Below are 14035 nucleotides of genomic sequence, written 5' to 3'. Positions count from 1 at the left end.
TCTGGAGTGCCATCACATGGCATGTGCAGACAGCCAGGGGACCAGGCCCAACCAACATGGGTTCATGAAAGGCAGATTGTGCTTCAGTCAAGCACTGGAAGAGGCTGCCCAGGGAAGTGGTGTAATCACCATCCCTGGGAGCATTTATAAGACACGTAGATTTGGTGTATGGGAACATGGTTTAGTGGTGGGACTCAATGATCTTGGAGGCCTTTTCAAACCTACACAACTATATGATTCTATAATGGGTGCCCCTTTTTCTTATGCATATCAATTTCATTTCTTCCAGTTTTTAAATTTTCTGTCCTTCCTCCTGCTATTCATTATAATTATTTTCTTTTCCTTGTCTGTTATTTATAACTTCTCCTAGTTTAGCTACATCATGGAGTTTAATTGATAGCAATTTACTCTCCCAGATACCAAAAGTTTTTAATAAAGTTGACTCAAAAATAAGTCTACCAAGTAGTATACATCGTAGGTGATAATCTACTATGAGCCAGATTTCAAAACACATATCTGGTTGTCTTTCAGTTTACATTCAGATTCAGATCAGAAATAACAGCAAATGCTTTACTAAACTGATGGCTTATAACTGTTTCCCAACATTCAATTGTTATTTGGTCAAGCGGAAAACTTCAAATTAACAAAATTGCCACCATTCTCTTTCTATATGTTGTACACTGTTGTGAATTATATTCAATATTGTATGTATCAATATGCTCAATGTTGAGAAAGAAGTGTTTGGAAAGAGAACTGCACCCCACAAAATACACATTTCAGAGTCAACCCCAAACAAGTCCCACTCTTAAGCCTCAGATCAGTCAAAAAGAAACTCATTAAATTTGGGCTTCTCTGTCATTGAACTTAAATGGATATTAAGACCTTAAGTCACTAAGGTTCCTTTCAAATCCCTCCCTTCTGTCTAATGATTTGCTGCTTTATGCATTTTCTGCTGTAGCTTACAAAGATTCCAGTGTCCCAAGAGAACTGGCCTTTTAAGTGGATGGTACAGGTGTCCAGTTTCGACATAGAGGAACAGTCTGGCCTTGCCTCTTGGCTGCTGTTTAATGCAGTCTCTGGGAAAAGGAAAAAGTAGACTTAAACCTGCCCTACTAAACTAAAGTGTTTTAAAATCCAGGTCACTCATTTCCCAATAATTTATCTTAAAACTGACTCCTGCTCTAAAGATAACAAAGATTTAGAGCTCCAAGGCTGTTTCATATGTGTGTTTTTGTGCTTTCTGATGATATTAGAAAAATATATACTTTCTCAGATATTTTCATTTTGCTAGGACAAATAGTATTCAGAGGTACTTTTGGATGTACAAAATCATCTGTATACCTCTACCCATTTCTGGTACTGAATTCAGTAATGTTAAAAAAGAACAATAAAGGGAGAATGTTTTGGTACAAACAGCAGTTTTGGAATGAAAACATTTTCAGCTATGAGGCTCCATTTGTTCTGCAGTTAGCAAATACTTCAATTGACACTGTTGTCAAACCAAGGACATAAACTAAGAATGTGATACGTTATCTGCTGCCAATTACGTAAGTTCATGATGCATAAGTTATTGCAAAAAATAAGGTCATGACTCCTAAACCAACTCCTTTTGAAGTTGGAGTTCTTCATAAAACCTCCCGCATATTTGTATATTTTAGTTGGTTAACTCTTAACTGAATTTATGAAAGTGCTTATGAGAATGATTATATGACATTAAAGAAAAAACAGAACCTTGCATGGTCTACAGAAATACTAGCTTGTTGATATCAAATGCTTATAAAGAAGTGAATCTGACTAAAACATGGATTTTAGTTCCTAATCAAAGGTCTTAATCGAAGTTCCTTATCAAAGAGCTGCTTGAAAATAAATATTTTTGACCACCAAATATAATCATTAAAGTTATTATGGAATGTTATCTAGAGGCTAGGTGAGAGAATTAGGACTCAACCTCTCCAGTTCTTATCTTATGTTTTATATGGTCTGTTACAGTAATGTTGCACTAATCACTGAATTTTCCCTCTTGCTTTTATTTATCTTTCTGTATGACTAAATATGACTAAATGTCATATTTGTTATGTGAAAACAGTTTGTAAATAATAGACTTAAACTTTCATTTTAAAAATGCCAGCAAAGCTGAATAGAGTGTCAGGAGAAGAATTCACTCCACTTGGAACTGTAACAGCGACATCCTTCTTCATGTCTGGGGCAGAGGTTCCAGAAACTTTAAGAATCAAGCTATCATGATGCTAAAGATACTTAACACATTCATCCTAACACAAGAGGTTTGTTAGAGGATCATTTAGCTACAAGCTTTTTTTGCACTTCAGAAAGAAAAAAAGTACGACTTTTAAATATTATTTCTTTTCAAAATTTGGTGGAGCCATGACTTTTGGAGATGCTTTGACAAAGCCTCACCTAGAATAGCTAGTAGTCCTTGTTCTTCCTCATTCAGGTCAAGGACTGAAAACCAGGTGTTTCACACTCTACTAAATGACTTTACCACAAGTTTTTCTTTGTCTTTATTGAGTTTTTGGGATTCCCTCAGCTACCTCTTTTGCTCTGCAACTTCCTAAGTGCTTACAAATAGTTAGCTGTTCGCTGGCCTGGGGAAAGACCAATACAAAAGTTCAATGGGCAGTCCAAGTTCAAGCCCTTGTTCCAAGCAATGTTTAATTATTTATACAAAGTGAAAGAGGTTCAGTGGGAGCTGTTCTTCAGAATAACTTGATATATTGGTGGTCAGAAAGCTTGTCTGATACTCAGACATCCTGCAGAACAGAAACTTGAAATGCAGACTGCCACCAGACAGTGCCCTGATCATAGGATGATTATCTAGGAGGACTGGCAGTTTTCTTGCTCTTTGATGTATTTCATCTTAGGCATGAGAATCTTTCCCAGGTAAAAGCTTCATAAGGAATTGTAAGTACTTGCAAAAAGTCTGATCTCAGGAGAATATAATTTCTCAGTGAAAAAATGTGTCACTGTAAACTCCAATGGGGACATGACCAGAGTTTTCACGACTTTGTAGGTTCAGAGTGGTTTGTCCACTGTGATGATCCATCAATGTCCTGTGTTTGAAGGAATGGTCAACAAGCAGTGCTGGAGGGCATGAGTCTCAGGAAGCCTGCAGAATGCCAAAGCATGTCTGCATAAGTGTCAGACTTGTAAATCAGATGTTGGTACAAAAGTTTAACAATAGGGAAATGGTCACATACAAACATTGGTTTGGGGATTAGGCTTATGAGTCTGGCTGCTTTTAAACACTTCAGCTGACATTGATATGAAACCAAGGCATAAAACCAGGAGCCTGACGTGATCTGTTGCCAGTTGCCTTCAAATTACTATGTCGGATGAGGGAAAAAAGAGGAAGTGAATGGAGAAATGGAACAGGTCATCTGGACTCTGATAATTAATGTTGCCTAGAAAATAAAAGTTTTGAAACTTTCCTGGAAATGAAGTTTTATGATCTTCTACAATAGTCCACAGGGGGAATGCTGCAATCTACACATATTGACAACTGTGGTATTACCAGACAATTAATTTTTATGAGTAATTTCCAGAGCAACCCTCATCCGTGCAGTCATGCATAGAGTGCAACAGGGTGCCACAGAAAAAAGACTCAGCTAAAGGCCAACCATTATACAGATTTATTAATATTTGCAAAATGATCTTAACAGCAGAAAGCACATTGAGCAACAGAGCAGGGAAGAAGGAATGGACTTGACCACAAAGTGAGCTTTGTAAGGATGTGATCCAGAGTGTGCTGAACTCTACAGAAAGATTTCTGTTGATTTTTTTAGATCTTGGATAGATCTCAAGAGAAAAGAGATGCTCCATCTTATACCTTTCTTTCTCCTTTTTCCATCTGAATGGAAAATACATTCTTGTTCACAACTGGTGTCCTTTAGTGACTGAGAAGTAAAGCAAAATGTTGATCATACTTGGGATGTTAGAGCCAAGAATCTCTACTTAAGCAGCCCTAGAAGTGGCTCTCCAAGGGCTAAGCAACTGGAAAATTCTCTCTAACAGTATCTTCATATTTTTATTAGACTCAGAATAGTCTTATCCTGTACTTAACTTTGCAAATGCATTTTGCTTTCTCATTTAAAACACGGAGAATCGCGGAGTAGTTGAATTTATAATTCCATTTCTCTCAAATCCTCCTCCATAAACACTCTACTTGTACAGGTAATGACCCAGTTAGTTGTCTTCTATTTATGTCTAGTCTAAGTAGTAATAGCTGTTACTTTTAAACTGCTATTAAATACTTCAGTAGTTTTTAAACCATGCCAAGGAATACTTGCAATAGAAGAACAATGAACAGAGATGACTGGAAATGAAGTTGTAGAAGTGAATTTGTTTATACATCATTCAGAAGAAAATAATAGTTCTGTCAAAGTCCCTTTTAAAGGCTGCTAGAGAAAATGATATACTTTGCACTAAGTGAGTCTACATAGATCATGAATTATGGCCCCATGTGATACATCTCCAGTATCAGCTTGGTTATCTATTTTCAAAATTTTTCCTTGTATGGGAACAAAAGTTTGCTGCCTGATATAAGAAATGTTCGACAAATTCATCCTGCTGTGACAGCTACTCTTATTTCATCCTACACACTGAAGAACATAATTTATCTTAACACTGAGCATTGAGCAAGCCTAGCTGTGGGGAAGTAGTACTACTAGGGTTTCCTTTTACTGCTGAACTCAATTGAAATCTGCAGTCAAGCCAAGCCTGGTTTAAGTACTCTGTTGGTTATTTTCTTTAACATGGTGTGAAAGACCAAGGCTGGTTTATTGCAATGGATGGATAAGTTACCAGCAAGACATGCTGAGTTGAGGAGTTGGTGACAACACAGAAAGAGAAATTGGCATTACTTCCCATCGCTTTGGAGATACAAGAATAAACTTCCTTACAGACAAAACCAGAACATTTTCAGTGGAGAATGCTCAAGAGAGAGTCCTACTGTTTGGTGGATCACAGCCTTCCCAGTGTCCAGCAGATCAGGAGTGAACACTTCCAGGTCCCTAAACACAAGCCCCTCACCTTGCCCAGGATGCACAAGATTGGAGTGCTTGCTTCTCATCCTCTTCTCAATTGGTTTGCCAGCTGTGTCAGAAAGTCCAAATTCCGTGGTCCAAGGATTTACCCATTCCCTTCACTAGCACTGAAGGTGCTGGCTTTGGTGGTTCACTCTGTGTGGCTTCCTTGAGGATCCTGTAAGGCAGCATCAGTGGAGACAGTTGTCCTTCTCCTGGCCTAAACACATACCCCCCCCCCCCAAACAACAGGCATTGGCATATCGTTCTGTAGGGTGATTCTCACCTCAGGGGCACAGCACCAACACTGTCTCAAGCCTTGCAACAGAGCAGAAAATGTGCAATAGAACTGGATTAAAAGAGCAGAAATGAAAAAAAAACCTGCAGTTCTCTGCTGTTACAGCACTGGACACTGAACAGTATTTCCAGTCTGAAGTTTGTCAAATGATAAAGCACAGATAGTGCATTCGGAGTTATCAGTTTAACTTCTGACCCAGACCTCCCTGAGGACACTGGGAATCCTTCTGGGTTTGATAAGCCACAATAGAGGCTCTTTCCTCAAGGACAGGTAAACACATAGTCATTAACAGTCAGGTTGTAAAGGAGAACTGAGCTTACCCAAGGACTTGTTTGCTCAGGTTCATCCTGCACTATCAACTTGAGCCCATCTGTGAAGATCCCCTGCAGGTCATGCATTTTGCCCTCTTTGTCTTGCTCTTCAGAATTTGTTTTAGCAAGTTACCTGTCCACAAATAGATGTGACAGAGTGGATGTTTGAAAACCTGGCTCTGTTCACTCTGTTGGTGTCACAGCAGATCTAGTTTGTTTACCAGGAAGCCCCAGTGTTATGACTTGAGGAATGAAGGGGACACAGACTTTATTTGTAGAAAGTATTTTAAAAATTTGGCATGTTACCACAAATAACATCAAGATGGAAAATCCTGATTCACAAACCAGGATTCAAAGGTGAATATGAGTGTTTTGGGCAGAGACACATACTTAATCCATGTTGTGGAGCAACGAGCCCACTAGCATCCTAAGCATGGTTAATATGGAGAAGTGATGATAATGGAAAACATGATATAGTTCTATGTCTATGAAAAAAATAGTAGATTTTTCTGTGGACCCAGTCCAAACACTACTGGAGCCTCCAGAAAAAATACCCCACAAAACCACACAGAAACAAAAGGTGCTTTTCTATGCTTGCATACCAAGGCAGATGTATATTGGTTTTGCTTTTAAACATGAATCTCAGGGTGTATACAGACCCATCCAGCACATGACTACACAATTGATGTGTACATTTCTCCTTTTTCCATTCTCATGAAAAGGTTCATCAAGGCTGTGGAGATGTTTGATATTCCTGGTGAGACGAGGTCAGTGCCCCTCTCTTGGAGCTGAATCATGTGAAGTGGAAGCTGAAAGGGGACAGAGGGCATGTGAGAGAATAGGTACTATTTTTAGCAGAGAGACATTTATCAGTAGCCCTGGTATAACTGGAAATCTGCGGGAAGAAGTCTCTGTTGGGAACATGATTCACAAAACAATATGCAGAAGACATGTGGAGACCTGCAAATATCAGGCTCCCCTATGGCCATGCCACTGACACCTGTTTGCATTTGGATTTTATTGTACTTGTGTGCCAGTATGTCAGACTTAATAGCTTTTCCCTTGGTCTTGTAGCAGGTAGCACAGATGGTGACTTCTCTTGTGTGTTTTGCCCTTTACATTTGTTTCTAGTGACCACCTGACCACCTTCATTGAGGTTCTATTCTTTTCAGAGAGCTATTGATTATATGCTTTGTGGGGATCTGGTGTAAAGGGACACCAGATTATACATTTGTGTATAAGCCATCATGGGCTCTATTTTTATCAACCTGAGCAATTGTTGCTTAGAAAAGGAGACCTCTACTTCCCCGGCTGTGTGTGGTTGACCTCGGTTAGTCCGAACTCCTATGACCTCAGTGCAGCTTAAGCGATGTGACAGCCGAGTCAGCCCCTTTAATTCCAGTCTTTGTGAGGCTCATGTGATAATCATGCACTTGCTCTGTCAGAGGAACCGGCAAAGAGTGATTCTGTCTGTACTTGCTCCCTGCAGCAGACCTCTTTCTTGCCTTCTCTCTTCAACCAGATTCCTTTCATTTTGTTGATTCTATTCAGGAACAAAGAGGACTTTGTTGGATTGTCTTTGTGGTTTATTTTCCTGAGCCTTGGAAGATAACAGACTTTTGCCACTGTTTTATTCAACCCTTTATCACATGCACAATACCCTGAATGTTTAATGGAGGCTACTGTGTGTTAGCCTAAAACTATCTGAATTTTTTTTCCAGGTTGGAAGCCAAGGCTGACTTCTGGATGCCAAGTTAGGAATAATGGCTGGAGTAAAAACTCAGGGAGGGGTCTGTCCACGCAGCTGCAATAAAAGATTCAGTCAGAGGAGCTGCAGTCATCAGTAGATATAATTTTGTTTTTCATGTTCTCTGGTCTAACCAGGCCCCACTGTCTACACAGAAATCTGTTTCTTTACAGGTGTAGAACACGTCTTCATCAAACAGTCTTTGGGCACATGTTCAAAAAGAGGTAAAAAGGCATTTGCTGGTCACCACAGCTGTTAATAGTTAGCAGCTTTTATCTGAGCCTGTAAAAGTGTTTTCACATGATAAACTGCTACAGTCTGTACAGATGCAGAAAGACAATTCAGAAGGACTCTAATTTATAGATTTTACCATAAAAGTCTTCTCCATAACTCAGGACAAGTCGGTAGTGTGGGGAAGACTAAAAAGAGCAGCTGACTCTAATCCTTTGCACTGTCCCAGCTGCTTTTCACATGGCCTGCCGCTCTACCAATTCCCATCACAAAGCTCTCAATGTGGTTTTTTTTATTTAATGCATCAAAATGTTCTTTTTGAACCATGGAAAATGTAGCACTAGTCAAGGCTGCCCTTGAGTGATAGCTCTATCTATTTTGTCTATTGCCAGAAGGACACAGTGTGGTCCTGCAGAGTCTCTGGACAAGGTAGTAACAGAGAGTTGCTTCATCAAAGCTCTTCCCACGAGGGATGAGATCTATAATCTTTGTTTTTAGTGGAACAGACTAACATCTCTGAAGGCGTAGTAGGCGTCAAAATACAGTGCTTCTGAGCTCTGTATGCAAAAGGTCAGGCAGTGTTTAATCCTGGGGGTGACCTCATGGACCTCGAGGGAGTTTCATCAAGGATGTACTTAGTCTGTATTTTGCAATAATCTGAAGGAAATAAGCTTGGTATTTCAGAGATAGAACTCACAAGCAGTACCATTCCAGTCACCCAACATGCTTTGTAAATGGGATTTCTGTGACTGTTTATTTCTAGAAAAGTCTCATTTTCAAAACTGAAACTTTCAGCCCTTACTTTTGCAAAAATTGCACAGAAACCAGTATGAATACTGCCTAGAGCAGAGTGAAATAAAAGCTGGAGGATCTGGTGCTGTGTTATTTGGCTCGTGCTGCAAAACTTCAGCAAATTTGTCTCTAGTGAGCAAAGTGAGCAGTTTTGACAGCTTTTATTATATTGAATTACAGTGACAAATAGGGGCATTGGTTTGTAGAACATTTGAAAGCGTGATAAACACAGTCCTAATGAGAAAGATGTTTCTTTTTATTTGACAGAACACCACTGTTTTTTCTCATGCATACAAGTGCACCAACAAAAATAAAAGACCTGGTTATTTGAGGCAAAATTCCTGAAATATTATTCTCTAAATCTCTAAGCTTTCACTTATTACTTTTTATTCCCAGAAGTATTTGATGATTTTACTGTCAATAAAATTTTAACAGTGATAAAACAAAATTGTTAGTTCAAAAATAGAGTAACACAGTGTTTTCTTATGAATTTAAGTATGAATTTAAAATCAAACATACTTTTCAACATTAAAAATCTTATTGTTCAGAGGATAAATGGTGCTTGTAGTGAGGGCATTGCTCTTATATCCCTTATACAGTTACAGTCTTTGAGTTGTTTAACTCCAGTTTCACCCACCATGATGCTATTTGAACTTTGAAGTCTGAGTGAGTCTAAGTGAATTTTGAGCCAAGTGAGCAACTTGTACTACAGAAGACAATAATTTTGTGTCCACATGCACATAACAGTTGTCGCAGGCTCACTGGAGAGAAATCTGTTTGGAAAGCAGCTAGTGTTATGGGTGCTGCTAAAAATAGCAACAATAGCAAGATAATTTTGCTTATTCACCAATAATGACCACAAGTGAAGTAATTTTGTCACAGCTGTTAGGGATTCAATCACTTCTAACAAAGGTATTTAGTCCAGGATGCTGGCATTTTACATGAGTGGGGATTTGGCTGAAAACTGTTCAGTGCTTCTGTCTGTTGTATTTCTAAACTTGCATCTATCTCTGTCCAATCTAATACCTTCTCTGGACGTGAGGAGTTGCAGAGAGCCTGTGCAGATTCATTCTGTTGTGCTGGTTCCCACACACAGACCCATGTATTCCATCACCTGCTTTACTTTTGATGTGGCATTAAAATGGAACTAGGAGGTTATTGCTGTTCAGACAAGTGTACTCACACATTCGAGCCCTCTCCACAGCTACACTTGTCTTCACATGTGCATGTCCCTGCCAGCATGTGTGTTCCTTTGGTACTGTGAAGCGATGTTTTTCTAATTTTCTGAGGAATTTTCAGGAGACTTAGCTGAGCCGTGTCTCTGCTGGCTGAGCTTTTTCCTTACTTCTTATTTACTTTTCACTTGCCCATTCCTCTCCATCCTCCCTGCGTGCCTGCCTCAAACACTGTGCAGCCTGCTGAGATCAAGCCCATGAGCTGCCCCGGGCAGGGACATTTCTTCCAGTGCCTCCTGACAGCGATGCCTGTTCTCTCCAAGTTCATCAGTCCAGGAACTCGCTCTGTGTGTGTGGATGCAATGGGGTGCAGTACCAGCTGAGAGGGAGCTGCCAAGAAAGCCACAGGAGCAGAATGCATATGGAAATGAAGCAAGATATGACAAATCTGCCACTAGGGCAGCCTCAGCTCACCCAAACCGTGCTGAGCAGAGGCATGGCTGAAGGACTTTTTCATGTGTTGTCACATCCTCAGAGCTTGTTTTACAGAGAACAGACATGCTTTTTATTATCCCGGAAGCCACCTACTGCACATTAACAATTTTCAAACCAGCCTTACTTGGATTCAACAGAATTAGGGATAGGGAAATCCTATTAGGTCCCATTATCATTTGAGCTACCAGAGCAGTATTGTTCTGTATGTTAATTTGCCAAGCACTCTGTTCATGTTTAAATAACTCAGTGAAAAAAACATATAATTATTGTCTGTGCCTCTTAATGAATACTAATGTGTTGGAATAAAGATTTTTAATAATTCTCCTAGAGTTCAAACACCTTCCTGCCTCTTTTTAACCCTTTTCACCATTCCTCCTCATCATGAAGGTCATGTTAATTTTGATGAGGCAGTGGAGGGAGGGTGAAACTATACTGACTGCTTATGTCATATGTCCTTTTGCCATGTTGCTTTTAAACTCCCTTTTGAATCAATTGATTCTCTTAAAACAAAGTGCAAGAGCAGGGTTGTCTCCTGGAACCTCTTCTGAGGCACAGTGAGGAAGGAAATACCTAGTTTGACTTCTTGCATCCAACAAAGACTACTCTCAGTGGCTCCTTAAAGTGATGTTTGAGAGAGTACATTTTCTCCCATGAGCTCCATCCCTTGGAGAGGTAGGAGAGGTGGGAATAAGTGAGCATGACAAGCAGAGAGGAAGTTTATTTGGCTGAGATAGTGTTAGCCTAACGCATTTACTCCCTGTCCAGCAGTCTGGTCTCTTGGCTCACATCCTTGCAGCCCCAGCTCTCTGGGGGACACCTTCCACTCTCTCCCTCTGCCAGCCGTTCCCATCCAAGCCCACCCTGGAAGCTTTCTGACTCCATGGCCGGGGTTTCTGCATAGCTGTTTGTAGCAATGGTTAAAAAAAGAGAGGGAGAACATGGAGATACACTTCAGAGAAGGAGATGAGTAGGCAGAAAAGAAGTGAGGAAGTAATAGCCATGGTGTTGATTTAGAGATCTGGAGACATACAAGTATACTTGATAGTCTTGGAGCTACCTCCCTGGTCTGGAGAGGGACTGAATCTCCCGGTGGCTGGAACAGAAGTGGAAAGAAACCTCTGTACATGCTGTGTGACTGGCAGTGGTGCTGGAAAGAGACACTGCCTCTGAGGGGTGTGTGGGGAGAGAAGAGAAAGACAGACACTGCCAGAATGATTTATTGGTGACCTGGCTTATGGGTGGCTTACTGGTGGCCTGGAACGGGTTATGCAAGAGGCCGCAATGACCTGTCCAGCCTGTCGCCCCAGATTTGTCATGTTGAGGTCAACTAGCAGAACACATGCTCTGCTGAGAGTTCGCAGGCAGCCAGACCCATCCTTGTATTGATACAGTGCCCGAATCTCTGTAGGAGATTGTAAGTAGAGTTTGCCCACGTGCCGAAAAGTGTTATGTTGCCAGTATCTGAGATAGGAAGAGAACCCTAGCTCCCATACCACAGAGCAGTGTTTCAAATAGCTGCTCTTTTGCGGGTGTCTGGTGCAGCTGCTGGTTGTCTCTGAGCCTTCTGTTTAAGGCTCAGAAATGGGAAGAGTGGAAATCTGTTTGCTTGAGGTATTTCTGGAAGATACTAAGGAGTTTCATTAGCTTGCTTGGATATCTGGAGAGTGCACATTGGGCAAACACTTGTATCAGCCTTCTGGTATTTTCAGTGGACATATTGCACGAGCAGACCAGCTGGCAAATCGCACAGACCTCTATCACACTCATGCCCATGACCGGTAATAGCCAGCCTTGAACAGGTTGTCAGCAACTGGTGAGAACTTTGAGTGGTAAATCCCTCTAAGGCAATTGCAGAAGTTTTCTCTTTCACTACAGGTTTCTAGAAGGGGAACTGCAGGAAACTCTGAAGTTGGTCTGATATATGAAGTGTTGCCTCCACTGAGGGTGATCCTAGATACAAAGAACAAGCTCTTCCAGGAGAGAATGGTCTCTAGACCTCACCTCCAGTGAGCATGAAGAGACTGACACAAAAAGCAGAGGGTACACTGTGTCCCATGTTGGTTCCATCAACCTGGGATAACTGCCCTATCTTTGGCATCAGTCTTGTCTATGCCTTGGAGGTCCATCCGAACAAGTCTGTCCATCTGACACAATGCCTTGACCAAACGGACTGTTTTTAAGAAGGCAGATCTTTTGTTAGGTGGGAGATAGAAGCAAGGTCTGTAGGGATGAGCATGAGCAACTTGCTCAGCAGAGGTGAAACAAGTGGGAACAGTGGTGATGCTGCTGCCACCTACATGTTGGACAATGGATATCAGAAAGCTTAGAGCCTGGCCCACCTTTAATATGCTTGGCATTGATGTGGAGCAAACAGGAGTTGAGCTTGATGTGTGGGTCAAACTGGAGCTGCGCATGGGGTGATTCAGAGGTTGAGGCTCACTCTGGTTGCTCTTTGGTGCAAGTAACCCTGGCCAGGGAGACTTGGGCTCTCTGCATTACTGACACTGAGAGAGGAATATCTGTCCTGTTACACTAACAGGGAATGGATTTGGACTTCCTAAGTTCCAATGTCTCTGTTAGATCCTACTGCAACTCCAACAGTTGAATCTGTTTCTCTTGTTGTACATTACTCTCATCTGGGGAATCCCTCTTTCTCTGTATAAGAAACACAAGAAATAAGCTGTAACAGAATTTATTAAATTATCCAAGAGATGTCGCACAGGAGAGCATCCCTGGAATTCATCCCCTTGTTCTGAGGCAAGATCACACTTAACTAGATGGTCCCTAGGAGAAATTCCTGTAACTCTTCCCCGACACCTCCAGTGATGCACCATCAACTATAAACTGAGGCTGCAATGCTTCACTAACCTTGCACTTCATTTATTTTTGTTCTCCTGACCTCAGTGTATATTTGCTGCAAGTCGAGATTACAATTCCTTGGCCAACTCTTGCTGCATATGGCAAAGATTTCTTTTGGTAACAGCCTTTCCTTCATATTGGACAACTCTTTGGAGGCCTCTTTCTCTCTATCAAGGCTTCTCTTTTGCAAAGCACTTAATCTTCTTGCTGTACTCCACTGGCCTCTCTCTGGCTTCCCTGCACTGCTCTTCTGGTGTGAACTTCGTGTCCCTGTTGACCTTGCTAGCAACTTAGGTCTAACATTTGATGCTTAACACAAACCTAGAAGTGAAGCGACTTGCTCCAAAGATCCTGGCTGAGTTCTAGCATGTGTTTTTCCTAAAAAATAATAACTCCATGGGGCTTTGGTGACCCTTCTGTAAGACCTGGGGAAGGCAGTGCTGGCCAAGGCCTGGGGAGTTCTTCTGTGGCACGTTGGCCCTCCCTGCTCCATCTGCTTTCTATTGCGCTTGAAAAGGAAATGAACTGAGTGAAATGATTTCAAAGTGACATTCTCCACTCTGCACTCTAATTCCGTAATTGCCAGCTCCATGCAGTTCCCAGTATTAAAACATTTAAAATAACAACCTTTGAAAAGAGCCAAAGCTTCGAAAGGGCCATGCACCACCTCTGCTGGAATAGTAAAATGGTGGCAGAATAATTTCCACATGCAGTGGATGGGTGTTTGGTTATTCGAGAGTTGAGCATAGTTTCTTCCTTTGCCAGGAATTTCGTTAAGTCAAGAGTCAAAATTGCTTTTTTCCTTTGTGAACTCTTTTAAACTTTGTATTGACTGATATATCAGCTGTGGTTTGTTATACTGTTGACCCCTCAACCTGGCTGGTGCAAATTTTTGAACAGCAAAAGAAGGTTTTGATTTTTTAATGTGGACTACCCTGTGTCTCTGTATAGAGAGGGGTGAAATAAAGTTTTACTCTCTGCCCTTTGATCTGATTCATTTCCCATGTGCAGTTCTGCAAGTGCCTCTGTAGCAATGATAGCACTGACTTGGTTTAGTCTGACACCCATTAACAGCATCTTCAGTGTTA

General features: G+C 41.1%; 1 long non-coding RNA gene across 1 annotated transcript in view; it reads left to right on the top strand.

Moving 5' to 3' along the window:
* LOC108641384 overlaps positions 1-10358 on the top strand; it is an 83693-nt gene extending 73335 nt beyond the window's left edge. The window contains exons 2-3 of the long non-coding RNA XR_001921973.1: positions 7370-7619; positions 9833-10358. This is a non-coding gene — a long non-coding RNA (uncharacterized LOC108641384). The remainder of the gene's footprint in view (positions 1-7369; positions 7620-9832) is intronic.
* The last annotated feature ends 3677 nt before the right edge of the window (positions 10359-14035 follow it).

Source organism: Manacus vitellinus, unplaced genomic scaffold, assembly GCF_001715985.3.
Source record: "Manacus vitellinus isolate BGI_N305 unplaced genomic scaffold, ASM171598v3 scaffold_6_pilon, whole genome shotgun sequence".
In the NCBI taxonomy this organism is placed as follows: domain Eukaryota; kingdom Metazoa; phylum Chordata; class Aves; order Passeriformes; family Pipridae; genus Manacus; species Manacus vitellinus.
This window is presented reverse-complemented; position numbering and strand designations above follow the sequence as displayed.